This window comes from Cryptomeria japonica, chromosome 6 (assembly GCF_030272615.1).
Source record: "Cryptomeria japonica chromosome 6, Sugi_1.0, whole genome shotgun sequence".
NCBI classification, from domain to species: Eukaryota; Viridiplantae; Streptophyta; class Pinopsida; order Cupressales; family Cupressaceae; genus Cryptomeria; species Cryptomeria japonica.
In genome coordinates, this window is record NC_081410.1 from 92,308,773 (window position 1) to 92,313,483 (window position 4,711).

General features: G+C 35.0%; 1 long non-coding RNA gene across 1 annotated transcript; it reads right to left on the bottom strand.

Annotated features, from left to right (window-relative positions):
• Positions 1-2,238: 2,238 nt before the first annotated feature.
• LOC131039684 (uncharacterized) lies at positions 2,239-4,316 on the bottom strand. Its single transcript, XR_009104708.2, has 2 exons — positions 3,792-4,316; positions 2,239-3,591 (listed from the first exon to the last, which is right to left on the bottom strand). It is a non-coding gene; the product is annotated as an uncharacterized LOC131039684 (long non-coding RNA).
• Positions 4,317-4,711: the final 395 nt, after the last annotated feature.

Below are 4,711 nucleotides of genomic sequence, written 5' to 3' on the forward strand. Positions count from 1 at the left end.
AAAGATAAAGTAATTTGAGTTGAGTAAGCATACTCAATTTAATAGAAATACTACCATGGAATCTATTTTTTCCAATCCCAATTTAATTAAAGAAGATAGGTTTCCTAAGAAAGATGGGATTGTGCCTATGAATTGATTTCCTCCTAAATAAAGCATTTCTAATTGTGAAAAAAGACCAAGTTGTGAAGGGATTGTGTTGCTCAAAATATTAAAGGACAATATCACTACTTGCAAAGAATGACAAGATGTTAGAGTAGTGGGAATGGAGCCTTCCAATTGATTTAAAGACAATATAAGTATTCTAAGGTGAGATAGCCTCCCCAGTTGAAGAGGAATTTGACCTTGGAAGTTGTTATTCTTGAGAGAAAGCACTCTAAGAAAAGAGAGATTGCCAAGGAAAGGAGAGATTAGTCCCAGTAAAGACATACCAGATAGATTCAATGAAATCATGTGTTGATTATGGGAGAAGAGCAGAGGATCCCAGTCTAGTTGCAAATGGAGTGGCGAGGAGACCAATCATGCAAGGAATCATAGGGGTCGAGGGAAGGTAGTTCTTAAAAGGCAATGGAGATTCTAGATCAAAATCATAGGAAGGAGGAGGAGAAGACATTTGGGAAGAAGGGAGTGCAGAGAGAAACAACAAGAGTAGGAGGAGGGGAGAAACAACCAAAGCGAAAGGCATCTTCATGTCTACTCAACTCAAAAATATGGTTATGGTAGGATATAATCATGCATTCAAACATGTCCACATCATTTAAATCCCACTTTCACACTCCCCTAACTATCTTGTTGGCATAGTTTTCCGTTGTGTCAAAAGATCGATCTATCAACGCCTTATACAAATTGTAGAGATATGGATTGCATGGGAGGCGGTTAGTCCCTTGTCATGAATCCTGATGGGAACGCTGACCATTTTTCCAACTGTCTCCCCCTCAACGTTACCCGAGGGGATTTGAACCCATGACCCAATGCTCTGATACCATTTGTTGGCCCATTTTGTTGTTGCATCAAAAGACCGATCTATCAAGACCCGATACAAACTATAGAGATATATGGATCGTATGGGAGGTGGTTAGTCCCTTGTCATGAATCCCAATGGGATCACTGACCATTTTTCCAACATATCTCCCATCCAAAAGAAGCTATTAACCGCTAACTTGCATACAAAACAAATTAAATTTGGTATTTAAGATATCATATTTAAAGATAATTCCTACAAAAACTATCAAATGTATCTCATAAAATTATCTATTCCAAACATTTGAGTCATATATATCATTTTGGATAATCTAATTAAATCACTTTGTATTAGCATAAGAAATTTTACATTAATCATATTGCATATTGTTTTTCATAATTTTTTTAACTAAAATAAATAGAAAAACAAGGAGATTTACCGAGCATAATGAAATAGAATTCTCAATCCTATAGCAAGCTCCAAAAGGTATTCTTAAACATTAATTTTATCTCAATTTAAATATTATGATAAAGGTAAAATTTGGAGCTAGGTGATCAATAAAGACATACTCATGCAACACAAGTTTAAAATACATAATTCCCATACAAGATTACACATGTTTGAATTTGACTTTAGTGGAAGCTTCAATAACTCATTTAGTAATATCCATAATCAAGGAAAGGTCATCAAAAGTTTATATGATTCAAATCAACCATTTATATTACATCATTTCTAAGTGCAACTTCAATTTAATTTTTTATTTAATTATTGTGGTACTTATTCAAATATTTACATTAATCAAATACATTGTCATGTAAACTAAACCATACCAACTAAAACATTCAAAGTGGTGATTTGCAACAACAAAGGTTTATTAATATATTTAAAAACATTTGAAAAAAAATCATAGGTAATCTCTATTAAGAAATAATTAGTTTAAAATGTAATAATTGATGGTGAACACACCATAAAAAAATTATGTTATATGATCATTATTCTTTTTATAAAAAATGATAATTATTTTTTTCAATAGGTTCCCTATATTCCCAAAGTATAAATGTATAATTCATATCCAATGATTTTGATAATAAAATTTCACAAACTAAAGACCTAAGGATATGGTGAATATGAATTTGTTTCTTTTTACGTAAAATATTTAAGGCTATGTCCAAGATAGGTTGATAAACAAAGAAATTATTAGTTGTGCTACCACAATATTAGAGATAATGTTTAAAAAAGTATTACAAATGTTAATCATCCTTGTAATAAGAATGAAGACATTGTTAAGAATAAAAATCCATGCTCCTTTTATTTGGATTTTTCTCTATTTCTCTACATAAATTAATTAAAAATTACATTTGTCATATAAATGACTAAATATTACACACCATCTTTACAATTTTAAAGTATGGCCAAACATTATATATTTCTTTCCTCTTAACTTGAACTATGAGATAGGTCCACTTGCTCCAGCATTCAACATCTCCTTGAATTAAGAAGTATTTTCCTCACAATACATCATGATCAATCTAACAAGATATCTTACTTGTGGAACATCATCAAGACCATCTAGAAATTGCTTTGAAAGCATGTTTTCACTTAGTCACATTTTTTGAGTATTTTGTTCCCAAATACAATTAGAGAGGGAGCTTAGGATTTCTCATGGAATCAATCCTGTCAATCTATTGGATCTAAGATAAAGCTTTTTGAGTTGAGTTAGCATACCCAATTCAGTAGGAATGCAACCATGGAGTTTGTTTTCATGCAAATACAATTCAATTAAAGAGGACAAGTTTCCAAGGGAAGGTGGAATTCTACCTGACAGGTTGTTTCGTGAAAGACTCGGTATTTTGAGTTGAGTAAGCATACTCAATTCAATATGAATATCACCATGAAGTTTGTTGTTTGCTAACTCCAAGTCAGTTAAAGAGGATAGATTTCCTAGGAAGGGTGGGATTGTGCCTGTGAGGTTGTTTCCCCAAAGATAAAGTTTTTTGAGTTGAGTAAGCATACCCAATTCAATAGGAATATTACCATGAAGTTTGTTGCTTGCTAACTCTAATTCAGTTGAAGAGGATAAATTTCCTAGGAAGGGTGGGATTGTGCCTGTGAGGTTGTTTCCCCAAAGATAAAGTTTTTTGAGTCGAGTAAGCATACCCAATTCAATAGGAATATTACCATGAAGTTTGTTGTTTGCTAACTCCAAGTTAGTTAAAGAGGATAGATTTCCTAGGAAGGGTGGGATTGTGCCTGTGAGGTTGTTTCCCAAAAGATAAAGTTGTTTGAGTTGAGTAAGCATACCCAATTCAATAGGAATAGTACCATGGAGTTTGTTGTTTGATAACTCCAAGTCAGTTAGAGAGGATAGATTTCCTAGGAGAGGTGGGATTGTGCCTGTAAGGTTGTTTTCCCAAAGATAAAGTATTCTGAGCATAACCAATTCAATGAGAATACTACCATGGAGTCTATTTTTTTCCAATACCAATTTAATTAAAGAAGATAGGTTTCCTAAGAAAGGTGGGATTGTGCCTGTCAATTGATTTCCTCCTAAAAAAAAGGATTTCTAATTGTGAAAGAAGGCTAAGCTGAGAAGGGATGGTGTTGCTCAAAAGGTTATAGGATAGTATGAGGACCTGCAGAGAGCGGCAAGATGTTAGAGTGGTGGGAATGGAGCCTTCCAATTGATTAAAAGACAATCTGAGTATTCTAAGGCGAGATAGCCTCTCGAGTTGAGGAGGAATTTGACCTCGGAAGCTATTATTCTTGAGAGCAAGTACTCTAAGAAAAGAGAGATTGCCAAGGAAAGGAGAAATTGGTCCGAGTAAAGACATACCAGTGAGATTCAAAGAAAGTACACGCTGGTGGCGAGAAGAGCAGAGAATCCCAGTCCAGTTGCAAAAGGAGTGGCGAGGAGACTCAATCACGCAAGGAATCGTAGGGGTCGAGGGAAAGGGAGTGCTTAAAAGCCAGCAGAGATTCTAGATCAGAATCATAGGAAGGAGGAGGAGAAGACAGTTGGGAAGAAGGGAGTGCAGAGAGAAACAACAAGAGTAGGAGGAGGAGGGGAGAAACAACCAGAGCCAAAGGCATATTCATGTCTTCTCAACTCAGAAACATACAAAGTTGATTATCCAAGTCTGTGTTTTGTGTTGTGATTATAAAGCTGCGAAGGCATGTGCAGTGGACAAAGTCTTTTTGTTTTTGTCGGCCACTTGCGGGACGAAATCTACGATGGTAAAGAAAAAGAGGGGAAAGTTGGTTTGGATCTTCATCTATCAATCTTTAAGTCGCGTCAATTTATAGGTGAAAAGTCTTTTGTTTTTGCTATCCAAGCGGTAAAGAGTCTTTGTTTTTTGCAAACGACTGGAGGAACAAAGTGCACGCTAGTGAACGCGGGTAATCCATCTTCAATTTATTGATCGAATTTCAAGTCTGGTTAATTTTAATTTCCATCTATTCTTGAAAATGGGAGGGAATATAGTATATACACAAGTGGTTTCGCTTAATTCACGGAGATCATCCTTCATTTCATTCACGTCAAAAATCTACGCTGGTAAACAGTCAAGTAGAAAAAGAGTGGAAAATGGGTGGGATGTCGGTTTAGAATAGACAGAAACATCTTCATCTTTAAGTCGCTTGTCAGTTTTAATTTCTCTGTATTGTTGACCAGGCTGATAAAGTTTCTTGTTTTTGGCGGACAAAGTGAATGCGTGTTCTCACACGCAGAAGAAAAAGTGTGCAGTGAATGTGTGT